Consider the following 22,107-nt stretch of genomic DNA (forward strand, 5'->3'; position numbering starts at 1 on the left):
TACCTTTGATCTTTTTGTAATACTGAATCAATTTCCGAGATACTCAATTTGTTAAATACAATTTGCAAAAACAATATTGATACGAAAAGATAGAATTTGTAGCAAATGTTTACTAATTACTCCCAACAGACCATAAGCCGAACTGATCAGAGAGTTTCTCCTATTGTAATTCTTACAAAAGTAGTCCAACGTACTGAGTCCTCGATAAATCGATTGATGTCTTGCATGTGAATTGTCTATACTGCTTTGCTGCCTTTATTATAATTTAAGCACATGTTATCGTCTATGTTGACGTTTAGAAATACATGTGATGCCCTTTGTCTACTGCTTTGCTGCCTTTATTATAATTTAAGTACATGTTATCGTTCATGTTGACGTTTAGAAATACATGTAATGCCCTTTGTCTACTGCTTTGCTGCCTTTATTATTACTTAAGTACATGTTATCGTCCATGTTGACGTTTAGAAATACATGTGATGCCCTTTGTCTACTGCTTTGCTGCCTTTATTATTACTTAAGTATATGCTTTCAAAAATTTATGATAAAAGAGATGATTTTTCATTTCCTATCGTTAATTATCCATTTTTAGATGGTGACGTTCCCTTGTCACCTTCTTATGGTGTTTATATATCTCAACTTGTACGATTCGCTCGTGTATGTAACAACGTATTAGATTTTAGCGAGAGAAATTTATATATTACTGAAAAATCATTACACCAGGGTTTTCGATATCATAAACTAGTCAAAACATTTATCATCGGTATAAGGACATCATTCGTAAATATAACTCAACATGCAGACATCTTATACGTTCGGGTATTTCACATCCAATCTTTTATGGTAATATTCTTTACAAAGCACAAAAATGTCAGTATTCACCTCAAAAGCTAACAAAACCTTTAAACAGACTTATTAAGAAGGGATATAGTTACGATACTGTTGTCAGGTCATTAAAGATTGCATATTTTGGCTTTAATATTGATTCACTTATAGGGTCTTTGCATCGCAATTAATCATATTTATTCTAAAACCAGTTGTTGGCATGACACGGGTTATTTTCTTCTCATATATTTTATGACGGTATAATACTAAACCCCTAACAGGAGGGATTGTGCCTGATATTCATATGATGAAGACATAATCTTTCAATCAGTTTAATTGAGGTCTGGAGCTGGCATGTCAGTAACTGCTAGTAGTCTGTTGTTATTTATGTATTATTGTCATTTTGTTTATTTTCTTTTGTTTCCTATTCTGACATCGGACTCGGACTTCTCTTAAACCGAGTTTTACTGTGCGTACTGTTGTACGTTTGTTTTTCTACATTGGCTAGAGATATAGGGGGAGGGTTGAGATCTCAAAAAACATGTTTAACCCCGCCGCATTTTTGCGCCTGTCCCAAGTCAGGAGCCTCTGGCCTTTGTTAGTCTTGTATCATTTTTAATTTTAGTTTCTTGTGTATAATTTGGAGTTTAGTATGACGTCCATTATCACTGAACTAGTATACATATTTGTTTAGGGGCCAGCTGAAGGACGCCTCCGGGTGCGGGAGTTTCTCACTGCATTGAAGACCCATTGGTGGCCTTCGGCTGTTGTCTGCTCTATGGTCGGGTTGTTGTCTCTTTGACACATTTCCCATTTCCATTCTCAATTTTATTTCGTCCATGTTGACGTTTAGAAATACATGTGATGCCCTTTGTTTACTGCTTTGTTGCCTTTATTATTACTTAAGTGAGATTTTAAGTACATGCTATCGTCCATGTTGACGTTTAGAAATACATGTAATGCCCTTTTCTACTGCTATGCTGCCTTTATTATTACTTAAGTACATGCTATCGTCCATGTTGACGTTTAGAAATACATGTAATGCCCTTTTCTACTGCTATGCTGCCTTTATTATTACTTAAGTACATGCTATCGTCCTTGTTGACGTTTAGAAACACATTTGCTGCCCTTATCGACTGCTAGTCTGCCTTTATTATTACTTAAGTGAGATCTTAAGTACATTCGATCGTCCATGTTGACGTTTAGAAATACATGTCATGCCCTTTGTCTACTGCTTTGCTGCCCTAACTAGTTTGCATTACACATGGTTTTTTTTAACAATGTTTTAAGCAAATATAGGCAACCGTAAGGCCTTCAACAATGTTGAAAATATTATATACTGTGTGTCTAATGTGTCACAATTTGAACATTCGAGCGTTAAATCACTTTCGGATATATTTGCGATTCAAGTAACAATGTCAGCAAGAATTGAATTACGCCATTGCTAGAAATTAATCAAGGTATTTATAAAAGTAATGAATAATTAACGCTGTAAATGTTTTAAAAGTGTAAACGATGACAATATAAATCATTTAAATGTTAAACTTTATAACTTGTGTTTAAATGAGAATTATAGATTCTTAAAGAGTGAGAATTGGATATCGCTTGACGTCAACTCGCTATCTAATTTCGATACAATTAAAAAAAAAAAAAAACTCACCAAAAGTAATAATAAACTTGGCAAAAGCTATACAAGCTGATATCAAGTGATATTCAATTAATCTATCTTATGGTTGAATACAAAATATTTTCGATTTCACAAGCTTCACTACAAATATAAGTCCATTTCAGATATTGAGAATAATGTATCAGGGACCCAGACTACTGTTAACATCAGACGTTCTCAAATTTGACAAAATTGATATGTTCAGTTAAAACACTTGACTGTCTTGTATATTGAAGAAGTAACACACCCTTGTTTTTTATATGGTCATAATTATAAATAATCAGTTGACCAAACTTAATTTTTCGAAAAACTTAGGATTTTCTACCGCAAGAATAGATGATCTTGCTAGTTGTATTAGGCAAAACCTTTTGGAATGTTGGGTTCTCAATGCTCTTATACTTCGTACTTGAATTTGCATTTTTAACTTTTCTGATTTGATCGTCACCAATTGCGGTCTTAATTTTGATCCTTGTTTCTATGATGAGTTTATTTATAAAAAATGTCAAATGATTCCGTATTCGATATATAGTGTACGTTGAATGCAATAGACTCACTTACCACATACATGCGGCGTAATCAGTTCTTACGACAAAGCGATAAATAAAAAAATAGCATTTAGTTTTATTGAAGACACCTTGTGAATCGCAAATGATAGAGTAAGTTTGGAGCTTCATAAGCTATTGAAAGAAGACAAAAGATCAACTACCTTGAAAAGTTTTTAAAGGTAAAAAAAATAAAAAATTAAAAGAAATGGATAAGTTACGACTGTATGTTTATTCCATTGCATTTTTTCTATGCCTTTTAAATAAGTGCCATCTTTAAAAAAGATAGTTGACGCATTCAGATGGGAGCATAGAGTTGAAATTAAACCATGAATTCTTAGCAGGTTTTTTTTTTATCATAGTTAAGAAATTGCACACAATTTGACGGCAAAAGTCTGACAATTCTGAAATTTGAGTATATGCATCATTTTTCTAAACAATTAAAATATATTCTGCATGGTACTTCACTAAATATATATATATATATATATATATGTTTTTTTCAGAGATAAAGATGGGGGCCTCTGTGGCCGAGTGGTCTAAGTAGTCACTACTGTAATGACTAGCCGGTCAACACTGAGGTTGTGAGTTCGAACCCCGCTCGTGCGGGTGCACTCGACTCCAATCTTAATTGACTAGGATTGTCAGCTTTCCTATCGAAGGTCGGTGGTTTTCTCCGGGCACTCCGGCTTCCTCCACCAATAAAAACTGGCCGCCACGAAATAGCCCAAAAGCGGTGCTTAAAAGTGGCGTTTAAACACCAAAAATCAAATCAAATCAGAGATAAAGATGAATCTACAGCTTGGAAATAGACATAAACATAAGCTATCAGAAGGTTACAATCTGTAATGAATACCAAACTTGAAATAGTTAAGATCCACGAAGAAATGTCAAATATAACTATATGTCAAGAACAACTTTTACAATTAGAGATACATCCTATTTCGGTGTGTAGATCGGGGACGACGGACGTCAAAGGGAGATGATCTATATAATACAGCTTTTGACAAGTAATTAAACTTAACGTTAAAGGCTACAATGTAAGCCTACAAAATCGAAACAATTTTACAGTGGTGATAATGAAACCTTCTTTACCTGAATTTATTTTAATTTATCTGGATAATTCAATTTTTTGATTTTATGTCCGTAATGTTCTTCTTTTATTGTAGCATATGGTTTTTTTTTTTCATTTGATCTTTTTCAACTTCGTTATTTCGTCCAATCAGAATAAACAGTTGTGACATCATGCATGCCATTACCATAGTGAAGCGTCCTTTATAAATAGTTCACAAACCGAAAATTTAAAAAAAAACAGCAAATAATCAAACTTTGTTTAATTTTTTTTCTCTCCAAATTTGCTTGAACGCTTCAAAAGAAATAATTTAAAACAAGGTATCTTGGTGTATTCATTGGTGTTACATTCTGTACACCCCTGATTACACTAAGATAACAAAAAAGAAACTAAGGTTTCAACTCCCTCAGGCAAAGTTGACCTTAGATGAATTTGGCTATTTGTTTTAGGTATTTTTGTCATAAAGCTCTTCAACTGTTTCGGTACTTATACATCCCTCGGATTTCAAATGTTTGGCTTTGAGCGTTCCTGATGAAGGTAAATCCAGAAAAGCGCTTCGGACGCATGAAATATAGGCTGTGTTTGGATATACGCCTAAGGTAGCCTATGGTTACCCATAGGTATCTTTGGGTACCAATGGTTTGATATTTTAATATATAGAATATCAAACCAAAGGTACCTATGGATAACCATAGGCCTCCTCTGGCGTATATCCAAACACAGCCTATTAAACGTGTTGTTTTCAATTATTTAATACTTTCCAATGACTATGGCTGTGTTTGGATATACGCCTAAGGCAGCCTATGGTTACCCATAGGTATCTTTGGGTGCCCATGGTTTGATATTTTGATATATAGAATATCAAACCAAAGGTACCTATGGATAACCATAGGCCACCTCTGGCGTATATCCAAACACATCCAAATAGTTCTGGCTGTGTTTGGATATACGCCTAAGGCAGCCTATGGTTACCCATAGGTATCTTTGGGTACCCATGGTTTGATATTTTGATATATAGAATATCAAACCAAAGGTACCTATGGATAACCATAGGCCACCTCTGGCGTATATCCAAACACAGCCTATATCACCCTTCATGCAGACGCTTGATCAATTGAACGCTTTATCAAATGGGTTAGGTTTCGCCCAGCGCGGGACGTTTGCGCTTTTTCATAGGACAATTGCGCTTTAAAAAAAAGATATTTGCGCTTTTTATATAGGACATTTGCGCTTATCGTAACAATATTTGCTTTTTATGACTTGCATTCTCTTTCATCCAGGCTTATGACCGGCATCATAGTTAGAGTCATAATTTTCTTTAAGGTAAAAAAATTTAAGAGCATAAAGACATGTGAAGTCATCACATGTTAGTTTTCGCTTGATATCTGAAGCCCAAGGAATGCACAAATTTAGCTCTTGTAATCTGTCCTGACTGGTATTTCGTCTACATTTCAAATAAATATTCTAGTTTCTCTTTCTTAATTTTTGACCGAGGTACCTGTTCAATATAACAAATTTTAATGTAATTAACCGACTGTTGTTCATTGATAAAAAACCATCGTGACATTTTTTTCCTTTACTAGTCTATTAACTTTTAACTCTATGTTTAAGACTGTTTATGTGAACTAACTAACGACAAATATAAGTTTGAATTTATCAACGTAATGATTACAAATCATTGACATTACAGGTAGTCGACTAAAGGCAAAAAGCGCAAATGTCCGGTCAATTTGATACAGGAGTATCAAAATTTAAAGCGCAAATGTCCTATCGTGTTACAGGTAAAAATGCGCAAACGTCCTGTGCCCGTTTCGCCTCGGTTGACAATATTTTTCTCGGGGTAATAATCTGCTCTTAGACTATCATCCTCTCAGCTATGTGTTATTTATATAATGAAGTATCGAATTAAAGCATAACAATTTATTAACTGCTTGAATAAAAAAGATAACAATTGATATAAATAAGACTAGAATTGAAATGAATCAAAGAAGAAAAGCATACCCAAACACGTAGAAATACAATTAATAACATAGTTTCTCAAGTTTCTGCTATCCATTCCTTTCGGAATTTTGTATAATTACATTAAAAGTATTATTGTATTCATTAAATTTTTACAGTAGTTTCCGCTAAAAACGACATAATATTTATCTCTTCGTAATTCTTAACTGATTGGATATCCGTTACTTAATGGTAATACATTATGAATACGTGAAAATATAATTATGAAACATTTGATATGAAATCAATAAATAAAGTGAATAAAACGATTTTAATTACACCCGTGGGTACTATTGTAGTACACGTTCCCTTACATTGAATTTCAAATGTTATATCGCGTAATTACGCGTATTTAATAGATAACACTATATTAACAAAATATCAGTGTTCAATTTCAGTTGTAACTACTTGGTTATTCTCTCTACGCCAACAATAACGCATAGCGAAAATAGCCGAGTAGTTACGATTGTGTTCAATTGACGTCAATATGAAAAAATCCAAATTATTTCTGATGGAGATGGTAGCAACACATGTAAATAGAAACAAACAAACAAACAAACCTGTCATGATAAAAATAAGAAAGTATGTCGTCCAGGCGACAATAAGTCTGCAGTATGATTTTTTTTAAATTAAAAATGTTTAAAAATAGTATAGCATGTCTAAATGTTTAAATGATCATATTGGTAATGAAATAGTATTTGGAAACGGCGAATTCATTGCCACTATTCAAATTTTGAAGAAAAAAAATATTTGTTTTTCCGACAGAACAGAATAAAAAATAAGGAGATGTGATATGATTGCCAACGATACAACTATCCACCAAAGTTCAAATAAAGTTGATATAAGCAGTTATAGGCACTTGAAAGACCTATTAAAAACCCATTCCGTGGTCGCCTATAAAAGGCCCCGACATGAAAAATATAAAACAGTTCAATTTAGAAAACTAGTGGACTAATTTATAACAAAACAACTAACGTCAACCAACGACAACCATTGAACTACAGACTCCTGACTTGGGACTGGCACATAAAGAAGCATACTTTACGTAAAGACGACCATACAATTATGCACTAAAGATCGATATCCAAATGTATACGAAACAAATCTATCATACGGAAGAAAGTACATGAAAAGAAGAATATGCTTGCAGTTTTACATGAAATGAAGAGTTAGAAGTATTATATGCTCATTTGGTAATTGTGGGTATTATAGATCAAGGAGAGGCGGTAAAACGTCAAGATAAAACACATCAGTTATAATGCTGCGAAACAAAAGTTTATCAAAACAAAACATTAAAAAGGTCAGATAATGACCCGTATTATTCATAGAACGTTTCATATTAGTAATATCACCATTCACCAAAGGTAGGAAATTTACAGCCAAAACAGAAATTAGAAATTATGACATGCTACATTTTTCTTAATTATTTAAAATAGTTTTAGTACTGTCAATATGTAATATAATTAGCAGAATCGTTACTTACCAGGCTAAAACACCAATAAACTCCTGTTGCCTTAATTAATGTAATGAACATTGCACTTATTATGTGAAAAATAATAGCATTTAATGTTAGACGGTATTTTTTCGTTCTACTTGGAATGTCGTAAATACATCTAAATCATTGCAAAATGATACATCTAAACTCGGAAAATTCTAACATCTAACAGAAAGGGTTACAGGTGTAATATACTAAACAATTCAGTACACATTCATCCGTTAACCGAGGGTCTTAAGATTCTGAATTATTACAGATGTCCCTCTCCAAAAGAGAAGATCGTAGTTTAGAACATATACATGAGGGTGTGAATGTGGGTTTACAGAATAGAGAATAATGGGCAAAAATATAAAGAATAAAGAAAAATGAACCAAAAACAATTAAGAATAGAGAATAATGAGGTGCTAAAATATAAAAAATAGACAATAATGGGCAACACGTATAAAGAATTCAGAAAAATGGCATAAAAAATTAAAGAATACAGAAATGAAGGACCCCCATCCAGACCCTCATACATTTTGGAAATGTTTCTATGAATACAATAACACGCTGAACACACTGCTCCTTTTGAAGTTCAATGTAAGATAAATTCAAAATGACATAAACCTGCTATCGTCATCTGAGATAAAGTTTCCATTAAGTAGCCAATATAAGATGTGGAAAACATATTTATTATGAAGCAACATAAATAACAGTTTTGCAATAATTTACAATTCAGATAAGATTAAAATCTAGCGATTATTAAGTTTTCCAAATGGCGTTAGCTTGTTCACAATTGATTGCAGTTTATTTTATAGAATGGATAATTTTAGAGTTTATACATATTACTAATAACATCCAATTAGCATCACAGAAATGGCCATGTCTTTTCATTGATTTCCATTATTTCAAAATGCGGTTACCAAACTTATCTTAACCAATTTTTTGAAGCTCCTCTTAACCCCCAGCAAAATTACTTTCTGTTCCTCAAGAATTTTTGTTTCGCAATAGAGAAAAGGTGAAAATAAACATTCTTTGATTCATTAGTATAAAGTGTGTGTTGTGTTACTTATACGTATGTATGGGGTATTCTATTATATCAGAAATATAAAGTAAACTTATTTTTTATTTTTTTCTGGTTATCAGTTGTTGTTTATAAAGATTAAAAGGGGAACACTTACTTTTAAAACATGGGTTAACCTTGCCAAGTATTCACAAAGTTGTTCTATACAGGTGAACTCGTCATTGTTTTTCTTTTATTGAATAATGCTAATTTTCTAATTTGTATATCTGAACATTTATATTATTGAAATTTTTACATCTTACATGATCACTGGTAGTTGTCGGACTATTTAGACCGTTTAGTGCTGTATAGACCTTTATCTCATGTTGAAGACTGTATATTCACCATTAGATAAAAGTCTGGGTTTTTTTTTTGCGTCACTAGGTAGTTCCCCTATTAACGTATACTACTACACGTCATTTCTTGGAAAATTGAGGTCTTAAGGCAGACATAAACCCAAAATAGAATGTGTCAAATGCATGCATTGTCGTTTAGATTGGTAAACATTTGTCATTTCGGGGCCTTTTATAGCTGACTATATACGGTATGGGTTATGCTCATTGTTGAAGGCCGTTTTGTGACCCATAGTTATAAACTTCTATGTCATTTGGTCTCTGGTGGAGAGTTTTCTCATTGGCAGTCACACCACATTTTCCTTTTTTATAATGATTTGTATTAAGTAGCATATATATAAAAAATAAAAACTATCAAAGATACCAGGCTTATAATTTTGTTCGCGCAGAATAGTATTAAAGTCTATAAAGCGTTTCTTTACATATATCGCATATGATATAGTTGTAATCACAAAATGAAGTTTTCATCATTAAATATAACGCCATTCAGTGAGTTGCGACATTTTACGGAACTTTTCTAAATTGAAGAGCACAAAAAGTAACATTTTTACCTCCGTGCTTCAAGTTTTCCTGATTCCATAGCCGTGGCTTTTAAAAGCAATTTCCAATTGTCACCATATTCTTTTAATTTTTTAATACCTTATCTCAATAATTCTACACATATTGTAAGAATAAATACAGATACCAAATATTACACGTCACATACCTGGCTCACTTCGGGTTATGATTAATCCGATCGGGTAGGAAAAGGGGGAGGGTTGGCAGTTGTGAGCCATATTGGAAAATAGACCAATTATATCGAAACAATTATGTACTAAACATATAATTTTTATTTACATTTCTATAAACATATACATGCTATAGTTCAAAACATATTTTGAATGGACGGTTGGAGAAAGTCCATCAACAAACTTTCTTACGCTGACCAACTCAAAACTTATTTTATGATATGTATTCCTCATTGGCGTCATAAATAAGACGGAAATTATTACACTAGTGTAAGAATACTTTGTCCTACTTCATAGCAAGCACGTTGATTGGATAACATTTTGAATTTGCAATCATTCATTATGATCGAGTTTAATTTTGATTATCCCAGCAGTTTGAAATGGGAAAATTGTCAAACATATTCGTTGCCGATTGATAATTCCGATCGCAAAAGTTAGCAGTTACCATTTGCGACAGGTGAGCTATATTAATACGGATAAAAATAGAAAACTTAATTGAGCATTATGAATGGAAATAAAATTGAAGCTTGCAACATTACAACATCTAACAGAACCAACATGTGTTGCATAGGTATGAACATTTAGAATATAAACAAATATCCAAAATTAACAATATATATATAAATAAGTCAACAAGTCAACCGTATGGTATACTGATACTTCTGATAGGCACACATGTCCTTCAATTCAGAGGGAATAATGATAGTCTTGGTTAAGGCTCTTCAAACTGTAAAATATGAAGAAGAAGAAATGTTGTCTTTGGTACCAGACTGAAGTGTTGTCATATTCATTTTAACATTGTCAAATATCAGTTGCACGTAAGTGCCTGTTAGCTTTTCGGAATATTTCCTTCGGGTTTTGATATTTCGTTAACATATTTATAAAAAGAAACATCTATATTTTGTTTTTTATATCGCATATTATAGTTATTTGTTAAATCAAAATCAGGAATATTTAATCAGTTCAAAATGAAGGATCATAAATTGCTAAATTTAGCCCACTCACAATATTAATTGACTCAGATCCGTGAAATTACAGTAAAAGCTCATTTTCATTGGAAATATCATAAAATTGTCAGCAATTCGTGTTCTTTTAGAAGTGCTTACATGATTTAAGTCTCAAATTGATTTTCTATAAGAGTTATTACTTTGAAATAATGAATTCTGTCTAACCCTAGAGCTCTTGGTTATTATCTTTAAAGCAATAATAGATGAACAGAAACTGTAAATATCAACTACAGTTACCAATACAAGATTAACAAAATGACAATATAACTGAAACAAGTACTAGTATCCATCCTTATATGATTTATTGACCTTTTACTATGATATTGACATTTGTCATTTCGGGGCCTTTTATAGCTGACTGTGCGGTATTGGCTTTGCTCGTTATTGAAGGCCATACGGTTACCCATAGTTGTTAAAACATTGTAAGGGATAGAAACTGCAAACTGCACCCATATCAACACTTATTGTCATGACTAATTCTTACCGTCTCCCGATTTGAGTTGATAAATTATATTTCAATGAAGCAACGAACATGGCAACCTTAACTAAAATTGAAACATAAGGTTAAGTGCCAATTACTGCATTAAATATTGGCAGCTGTCATAGTGAGAATAACGTAACCGGGAGACTGGCTACTAATTGACGATGATAACGAGATGCAACACGACCGGTTGCAGAAACTGGCGATGCCAAAGATAGACAATGACTGAGACTTAGTCACTTGCCTAAGAATAATCGCTTTAACTCCACTGGTAGAAGTCCTATGCAGTAGTTAACAATTTAATGATTTCAATGGAATAAATGTAATTTAAATTAGGCGGATGTTGTCAGTACAAATGCCTGACTTTCACTGAAGTAAGAACTTCAGAAAGCATATTTAAAGTAAGAATTTTGCTAGGTTACAATCTCATAATAGAAACGAGTTTATCGAAAGACAATTAGATAATACCATTAGCACTTAAACGATTAACAAAAGAATAAAACAAAAATCTGTCGCTTGAGTTTTAGGCTGAAAAAGGGCTAATTGAAATGGCGAAAGGATTAATTATTCTTAACGTAGAAAACCTTTAGGACGATGTAAAACTGTTACTTTATCTATTATTTATCAAAAGTATTATCTTGAGAGAAAAATTTCCGTCTTTGTGAAAATATACTGACACTTAATTGTCACTAATAACACAAAAAGCTTGATGAAGAAAAAATCGTTACATGTTAATAAAATTACTTTTACGGACAAATATTGCAAATCAAATTATTTCGATAAAATAATAATCAGTTTAACAATATAAAGACAATTCATGACCGAACATTATGTCACTGAAAGTGCAACAATATCAGATTTAAATACTCTTTTAAATACTTCCAAAATGAAGATGCACAATTTACACAAATTAGGGCTATCACAAAAACTGAAATTTGACAATGAACAAAATGTTAAATGAGACGAAACTTTGTATTTCAACATTTTAAAAAATGATGCAGGATCCCAGGGGCCTCTAGTTTTTCTGGCCATGATATTGTCTTTCTTTTTTTCGACTTTTCAGTTTGATATTATTCTTCCGGCACTACAAGTTAGTTGAGAATAGTGAATGTTAATTATAGTGCAATATATTTGTATTACCTAAATAAATGGAATTAATCCATTCTCCACCACATTTCCGTGCTGGTTCTCCGCGGCAGTCCCAGCTGCATTCTGTTTCTTGAATTTTTGGATAGCTACTTTCAATCAGGACATCTCCACACAAACAATAGGTACTGGCCTACAAAATTATAAACTGTAATTGGTATACAGCTGGACATAAAAAGTGCGTAGAATATAGTTAAGGACTTAACATTGGCTACGCGAAATATGTGGGTTTTCGCCTATAGTTACTGAATACGAATTAAATAATAAAAAACAACTTCATTTAAAGAACCAATCTTTGACCTTTGGTCTGCTAACCTTTTCGGGGTTAACATTTAGAATATTGAAGAGATATTTAAAGTCGAATGATCTTCGGGTTGTTAGCAATAGGTTCATTACTGGAGTTTTCAAACTCTAAAGGAATAATACTTCCAATACTCGTTCAATTTGGTTTTCAGAGAATATGTCTTAAAAAAGATAAAGACGGTTGTTATGTGATGGGGAAAGCTAAAGCTTGTTCCTTTTGGCATGTGTTGGATTGGTTAAAATTCTACAGACAATCTTACAAAAAAATTTTATATATATAACATAGGTATTGGAATGACCAGGAAGGAATTTAAAAATTAAAAACAATACGAAGCAGTATAAGTTATATGAAGTATTTGTTTTCTCCAATTAAATATTTCTAAGTGAATAATTGATCTCTTATTCAAAACACATCACACTTTAGTCAACTTGAATAATTATATGCCAATTATATTAAAAATATTAATTGTACGGGGTTTTTTTTTTTTTGTAAATATGATTCCATTTGGAAATTAATTGTTCAGAGTTTTCTTGAATAGTTACTTTTTCTAAATTGTAAAAAAAAGTCTTATTAGGTTCCTGGGAATTTATGGTCTGTTTATAATTTTATATGGAAACAATCACGAAGTGATAAACAAGCAAAAGAAGTTATAAAACATTTCAATCTTCTTTAACATTATGATGACAGTATTGCTATGATTGTTGAGGGATATCTGATTGAAGGCGGGTCATTTGATATTTTGTCTTTTCGAATTTTCTTGTAATTTAATAATATGACTCTGTATCCGAAGAACAAACATGGCTTTGACTTTACTTGAGGGGACACCAATAGCTACAGATTTGAAACTAAATAATTAAAAAAAGCAGGAAATTATTTTGAATATTGACACATTTTTCAAGATTAGAGAATAATGATCCTAATGGAATATATCATTATTTGGCGTGTTACTTACATCGTCTGCATCTATTGTTTGCATACCATAAACGTTATAAATTGAGAAACTGATAAATTCATGAAATACGAGGAATACAAGGAACTAGCTAAGTAAAGTAAAACGAAGGTTCGGCGAGTTTGTATACGTATACCTCAAAGGAACCCAGGTACTCAATTAAGACGACAATTCTTACCACATCAATATAGATTTAAGGTCGAGGTACCGTCACAGATATTTGGAATACAACTTTGGTTCGTTGAACGTAAGAACAATCTATGAATTTGTTATTCTATATTTGATGGTTCTTCGAATAATGTAAGAATATTTTTCACGAATTGTATGTGATTTCTATATTAATTTGTATCTATTTTGAAAGAATTAGTCCCTTAATTTTTGAGGAAAAAAAAAGAGATAAATATTTTTCGATTTACAGTTAAAGTTCAACGAGCCAAAGTTGTAGGCAAAATTTGCCCTAAAGCTGTGACATATATAAAACTAAGGAGATATTGTATTATTTCCAATAAGACAACTATCAACCAAATTCCAAATGAAGTGTGTGTAAGCAATTGTAGGCAACTGTTCGACCAACAACAATGAGAAAAAAATACTGTATAGACGGCAATAAAAGCCCCGACATGAAAAATATGAAACACTTTGCTAGCGAAAACTAACGGCCTAATTTATAATTAAACAACTTATGAAAAACAAATATGGCAGACACGAACCAACGACAACTACTGAACTACAGTCTCCTAACGTGGGAAAGGCACATTAAGAATATGGCAGGGGTGAACATGTTTGTGAGCACTCAACAGCCCCTAACTTTTGGCAGTGGTGTTACAGCACACCATTAAAACAAACTATTAAAATCCGTCGAAAAGAGCTAAACTCGTCAGGTCGATACAAAGCAGAAAAACATCAAACAAAAACTCAGACCGGATGTAAACATGTGGCAGGCTATTTATACATCCCTAACAACCAAAACATCACAACGTTCAGATCTGAGAATCCTCACAGTTACTGACAGCTAATACTTAATAAATCATGTATCTAAGACTAAAAGACCTATCAGTTCACATTCAACTTGACATCCAATGGATTTAGTGTAAAGACGTAATTAAGAGTCAGAGAAAAATGTGACTTTGTGCAATGCCAAAATATAATAGGTATCTACAGATTGTAGTACCGTTAAAGTGCATATGTGTATAACAATAATATTCAGGATGGTTTTAATTTACTGATAACAAAATCAATATTTATACCAATAAAACAATATGCAAAGATATGATTACATTGTAGAATTTGTACCCTTTTGAAAAAGTTTATTCAAACGTCACGACAGACACGGGCATTGAGAACGAGTTGGGATAATAAACATCGAGGGACGGTGCTAAAGGAACATCCCATTCCAAAAAAGGAAAATAAAAGATATGGAAAGACAAATTGTCTCTTTTGTCGTAAATTTTTGTGTAGAGTTTCTGGTGTAAAACTGAAATATCTAAATCTAGGAAAGGACAGATATTGCTGTTAATATTTGATTTATTTAAAGTAACTTCCTTTGCTAAATTTCAGCAGTATATTTAGAGAATTCTTAATTATTTAACGAAACAATGTTACCAAGATAACAGTAAGTGTTGTTGAATTTATCAATTAATCGGAATTTAGACGGTTTTTTTTCTGAGTTTGGTCATACCCTTTGATTTATAACAGTACAGGAACAAATCTGTTATTAAAGGAAGACAATTGTTGCCCATAGAAATACCTACAACCTGTCGATTAACTTTATTGCCGAAACGTACAGAAATGTTGCCAAGGAGAAATCTACAGCTTTAATCATCTCATCGCACCTTCAGTAAGTATATCTAGCATAATTACCTTTCTCATTAGCGAAAAAAGGCTTAATATGAGATGCAGCAAATAAATTTGCAATCAGATTTATCAACCGACCGTTTAATTGAATAGTAAAACGTTTGCTTGATGGAATTGTTTGGAAGTGCATATTCCATTAACTGAACTTGACCTTAAATTGAATTTTGTTTATCCTGCCGGATAAAAACAGAGTTTTTATTAATATTATAAGATACAAACTTGCAAGCCACCAAATCGGTATCCACTGCAATGTTGCTTACAAAACGCAAGGGACATGTTTTCGCTGTATGTCTTTTTGTGTTTCAAGTGCCTGTTATTATCATCCTTGTAACAACCTAAGTAATCTGCTGTTTCTACAGTAAAAACGAGTAAAAGTTGATAATGGACAAATAAAAGAGAGGCGAAAGATACCAAAGAGACATTAAAACTCATGAGTCGAAAATAAAATGACAACGCCATCGCTAAAAAAGAAAAAGACAAACAGACAAACAACAGTACACAAAACACAACATAGGAAAGTAAAGACTTAGCAACACAAACCCCACCAAAAACTGAGAGTGATCTCGGGTGCTCCGGAAGTGCTAAAGATCCTGCTATACATGTGGCACCCGTTAACATATAAAATATGAATTCAACGATATCACTTTTATAGTGTTTTAAAGTGTTGATCGTAAAAGCAGCGTGTTTCCATGTTTATGATGGTTTGTCGATATTTTTGACTTACAATCGTGCGTTGATGTTTCTTAAAGTATCATTTGCTTCTTTTCATATAAAAAAAGAATGATTGGATTGTTTCTCCAATCGGTTATATCCAGACATATCTAAATGTGGCCTTCCTTTCTATGATTTTTTTTTTCAGTGAAATCCCCTGTCTTATATTTTCAGACTTTCCATTGCTAACCAAAAATAGTGAAGGTATATCCAGAAAAGCGCTTCGGACGCATGAAATTGATAACGTGTTGTTATCATTTTTTAGTAGCTGTTGTGTGAATATGCAGAACCCATTTTTTTTCGTCGGTAGTAATGTTTAACTTTCTTGTAAAAAGCTTTAATGTTGATATCAGATTTATTGCAACCGACATCCTGAATATACTCAAAATATTTGATAGTGGACATTCAGCAAACAACAATCAATCAATCCTCATGATCATATAACATAAGAAAGTAGAACGTAGTGTTATCAGAACCTTGTTAGCAAAGCATGGACACGGGATTTTTATTCAAATCAGATTGCTGTCCAACCGTTCAATTATTTGCAAAACACACACAAAAGATGAACTTCGTATAATAATGAAAAAAATCCAAATGAGCAATTGTTAAAGATGGTTTAACGTAAGACATTAAAAGTTAATTAAATAACTGTCAGTCCTTCTAGACCGTCAAATTTAATAGCCCCCTCCATCCTACATTAGAGACACATAGAGCAGAACACTTTTCACTTAACCTCGTAACCAAGGAAAGAATGACGATATAGTATTTATAATTAATTAATACATGTAAATAACTAAGCAATACTTTGATGCAAGATGTAATCTAGAATATACGACAACCCATTTACCCCGCTCCATTACCCCGCCAAAAGAAAATTAAAAAAAAAAACACAAAACAACAAAATTGAACAAACCAAAAGAAGGAAATTTTGTTCGAAGATATTAGCCACAATGTTTATTCACCACAGACCGAACTACCTTAATCAAGTTTTGCAACACGAAGACCGCTGAAATTTATGTTTTACATTCTCAAAGGAAAACTCATTTATTATCAACAAAATACTAGTAAAAACATTGTGTAATACCACCATGATACCTTCAGATGTTTTGAAATATGTAATTTGTTATTTTCTGCAGAGTAAATGTATATGTTTTCTCTTCAGCCTTGCTGAAAATGCTTTGAACAATTGCAAAATATGTCTGTCACAGCAATTTGCGTATATATATTTGTTTGATTGCAATAGTACCCAACTAGTTTGTTAGGTAACTTTCCTATCATTTTTTTTCGAATTTGTTTTTTAGTCAGACATTGTATGAAACATTAGGCCACTAAAATATATGTAAAACACAAGGGTAAATAAGAGATGTTATTATATACTTAGTAGTAAATACGGGTATATTGTACGTGTAATGTGATTGATGACAATCGTGCTGTTTTAGCCATCCGTGATAATATCGATACCTGTCCCGGTTACTTTATCAACCCTAATCTGTTTGACGTCACGTAATCGATATCAGTCACGGTTAAAAAAGCTTTATCAAACCCCTTATATGTATTACGTCATGTCTCAACCAATATAATCCCTCGTGCAGAGCACTTATGATTATAATGGTGTTTCGGGTTGATACAGGTGTGATATTGAAAAAGCCATATGATATTCTCCATTAATCTGCTTTGAAACATTCAGTCGGGTGGTAATATGGTTATACAACTACACAATGCTATCAAAATGATTGCTGACAGATAACGAGTAAATGCCCTTTATTAGAGCTATAAGACAATCATACCTAATTTAACACAAACTGGAAGGTCTTTATTCGTGATGACACAGGTTTCTCCAAATGAACAAGGATTTGGCCAACATGTGTCTGGTTCCTGTAAAAATACTCTTTATTAATTGGTTACATTCTGTCTGACCAAAGATTTTATCAATTGCATTTTATTTACATAGTTTCGAAATGGAAAGAAACAATTGAAAATTTCCTTGTGGTTGGCATGTGGTATTTAAATATGGGCAATAATGTGGTATTTTCGTATACTTCGTATTTTTCGGTCATGCAGCAATTAGAAATTATTATGCTGCCAGTTTGAATTATTTTTTGCTTAATAATACATTAGTATGTACGTTAAGCGTGAAAAGTTGAACTTTATCCCTCCCATGTTCTATAAAATTGGGTACACCAAGTCCAACACAATTTCTAAAAATGAATATTTATACGACTTTAACACCTCGTCGAGGTGTTCGACCATTCAGGTTGTTATCTTGGCTTGATGTTATTTACAGCCTCTTGTTTGTTACGTTTTGTTCTGTCTTGTTTGTTTAATGAGATCACATTGTTGTCAAGTAAATTTCTATTTAGATATGAGCATTCCTGATGGAGGAAAACTAATAAAAGGGCTTCGAACGCAACTTAATTTCATATTTAGTTTTAAACTTGCATTGTAAACCGAAAAAGTAAATGTACAAACAGTGATCAATTTATATTCCTTTCTTCAATCTTTAATGGACTAAATTCTGTACATCTGAGACAAATTTTGTTTTCATTTAAGACAATTGTGATGTGCTGTAGTTCTTTGTTGTCCCAATCTTCTTTCATAGTTATATTTTTGGTACGTTACTGTTGTTTTGGAAAGAGTTGGTTGAAGGTCATGTTAAGACTCATTTATGCATCGAAAACGGAAATATTGACATAAATCGGAATCAAATGACTGGATGAACACTCGAAACATATTTTCCTTTCTAAAGAATTTTCCAGATAATTCAAACCTAATAACAAAAAGCGAAGATTAAAAACTACACTGTTATTATCCTCAGGAAAAAGAGTCAAATTGTTTGATTTAATATAGAAAAGGAAAGCTTCCAAATAAAAATATCTCCAAACACACATTTGCTCGTTCATAATTTATTAAAGATCAAACTAAACAACAAAAGAAAGAAGAATCGAAAGTAATATTCAATATAAATTGATGAGACAGCAACCCTAAAACTCTAGTAGTTTACATATGGTTTTCAGCAATGGTAAGATTTACAATATATCAAGTTCTTAAAAACTTGTGATAAATCAACAGTTTCTGTCAAAGACCGGACATTTAGAACTAACATGGATATATTTGACGAAAGACAACCACAGCTCAGGTCATACTTGATTGAGGCACATGACAATGTGGCGGGAGTAAATTATTTTATTGAAGATCTAACCTCTCGGTCTTGTAATCTCGACCAGAGCTTAACACACCAAAGATCATACAATAACCTTAGCAGGAAAATCACTTAACTTTTCAACATAAGTTTAATAGAAAACAAAAACACAAGTAATAGAACAATCATTCAATTATTAATAAGAATGTGGTTGTTACTCTTAGCAAGCTCACAGTTCTCGTTCTGCTTAAATGAAACCAAGCTGTCATTGACCAAATAATCGGTGGTGATAATTTGAGCGCTGAATAAACCTGTTCAGATTATCAATGCAGAATGGAGGAGAAGAGAACACTCCAGTCTTGCTTGAACTTAAAATGAGCGAACTGATGTTAATCTCTAAAAGTACTAGGCTTAAAAAAACTGTTGTATGAGTATTTTAGCTTTTATCTTTGTGTCTATCTAGCAAGCAAGAGATATGTAAGACAGAGTAGGTATCTACCGTCAACCTGGAACTTTAAACAACAGAACAATTTGTAATGCAATAGGCAAAAATGTTACTCATTTATAAAACTGTCCATTTACATGCAGAAAATTATGTGATTTTATCTTTTTTTTTAATAGATACCAGGTTTTGTGTTATCAATGTTAACACAGACAGTTTAGTCTTATTAAGGAGTGTCCATTTTTATTTATATTTGTCGTTAAATTCTGTCAGGTGGAAAAAGATATTCCAAAATGAATATAGTAAATTGATATTGAACCACGCTTACATCAGGCAAACTGAGAAATAAACAATACATATAAGAACATAAATCAGCAGAATATTACCACCAATGAGAGGCAATGCACAAGTTGTTCGGTTTATCTTAAAACATATCGGAATGCTAATCACTTGTTTGAACTTTGATGGACAAAAACCCTTTGTATATCATGTGTACTCAACACTTTAACTAAAACAGATTTGGCTCGTTTAATTTTCATAACATTTTGACAAAATATTTTATTTGACCTGTTGACAAAAATATGAAAAATGTCACACAATTTACCGAAATAATTTCATTGGATATATATCAGTTTGACAAACACTAATTTTGAACAATGAGAACTTGATTTCTCTTTGCTAATAGTATGTGATTAAAACGTTCGGCTGATTTTTAAAGAGTTGAATCCCTTAGGTGTTCTGTACCCCTTAATATATATGTTTTTGCTCTACGTTATGTTATTTCAAAATTAATTAGGCAGAACATAACAATACAAAACTGTGGGCTCTACATATTAGAAGAAAACTCCAATTTCGATGGACTGCACAATCCGTCAAAATATGTACATCATACATGCATGTGCATATACAGTCATAAGTTCCAAAAACTTATAATAAAAGTATAAAAAAACATAAATAAATGACTAGAAAAATTTGGCAAATGTGTATAATTTTATATGTGAATGTTCAGAGCTTTTAATACTGCTCTCTTTTAAAAAAGGGAAACATAAACACATGTTTCGCAAGTACTTACTATCGTCCATGTTGACATTTCTGAGTACATGTAATGTTCCTTATCTACTGGTGTGGCCTGTTGAGTCGCGTTAAGCAGTTCGCAGTATAAATGGCTTTTTACGAAGTTGAAAGCAGTACATCCAGCGTACCTAGTGCATCTTAACATGCACATTCTTGGTCCCACATTGAAAAACACTTTCAGTATAGGGGACTCCAGGTACTTGCCACTATGAAAAATGCCACCAATTACTACATACACCATTGCTAGAATTAAGTGAGTTACCATTGCTTTGATAATCAACATTGTCCTAGAACGAATACAAAAATTTTCAATGTTGAAATGTGTATATTAATAAATCCCTAACACAAATCTGAAACAAATCAAAGTATATTTAATGTGCAAACGTGTATATTGATTTTTTTTTTATCTCATTCCGTTTAAAAAAATCAGATTGTCATACATTAATGAACGCATGTTAGTATATAAAGGAGAAGGCCCGGTAATTACAAAATGTCAAAAATCTTTCATCAGATGTACTTCGAATTTTAGGCCGAAATAAGTCCTTACTGGACCTTCTCCTTTACTGTGAATATAAACTAAATAGTTAAACCGTAAGTTATACTTAACAAATCATTTACGAACTTGTTATGTCTACAGAAGATGCATTAGTGGCGCTCGAATAGAAATAGTTTTAAAGAAAAAATAAATAATGGAGTTGATATACATTTAAACCTATACATTCCAAACAATTGTGCAAAACTGACTGTTATATATGCCTTGTTGTAGTCAGCTTCATGTTTCGAATAATTCTAACATTTTATAAAAAGTAGTTTACAAAACATTACGTATAAAAGATATGTTATGTCAGCGCTGCTGACTATTGGGCTGATGATACCCTGGGATGAATATACTTCACAGCCTTTAATTTCCATACTTATTAATCATTTCTCGTGCTCACTTCAGGGGTTTTACATCAAATTATTGAAGCTCCTTTACAATAACGACCATAAAAATAACCAAATAGATTGGTTAAAATCAACAAATAAATAAACGATTAAAATCAAAACCGAAGGGGTTACCAATCAAAAAGGATATATTTACCTTGACAAGTGGAAAAGCAGTACATAAAAAATATCTGTCGTCCGTTCTATATTTTTAACGTGTTGTAGACTAAAATTAAAGGTATATGGATAGGTACATTTTTGTTTCCCTTTGTAAATATCATCCAGTAGAAATTGAGTAAAACAATCCGCCTTCATTTATTTTATAGGCCTTCTCATCTCTACATCGGTTAACATAATA

General features: G+C 32.3%; 1 long non-coding RNA gene across 1 annotated transcript; it reads right to left on the reverse strand.

The window, feature by feature from the left end:
- Positions 1–8,245: 8,245 nt before the first annotated feature.
- Positions 8,246–22,074, reverse strand: LOC127711591 (uncharacterized). Its single transcript, XR_007986798.1, has 6 exons — positions 21,907–22,074; positions 20,824–21,112; positions 17,958–18,045; positions 15,679–15,812; positions 12,347–12,485; positions 8,246–10,445 (listed from the first exon to the last, which is right to left on the reverse strand). It is a non-coding gene; the product is annotated as an uncharacterized LOC127711591 (long non-coding RNA).
- Between the last annotated feature and the right edge of the window lie 33 nt (positions 22,075–22,107).

The sequence above is a fragment of the Mytilus californianus genome, unplaced genomic scaffold (genome assembly GCF_021869535.1).
Source record: "Mytilus californianus isolate M0D057914Y unplaced genomic scaffold, xbMytCali1.0.p SCAF_8, whole genome shotgun sequence".
Classification (NCBI taxonomy): domain Eukaryota; kingdom Metazoa; phylum Mollusca; class Bivalvia; order Mytilida; family Mytilidae; genus Mytilus; species Mytilus californianus.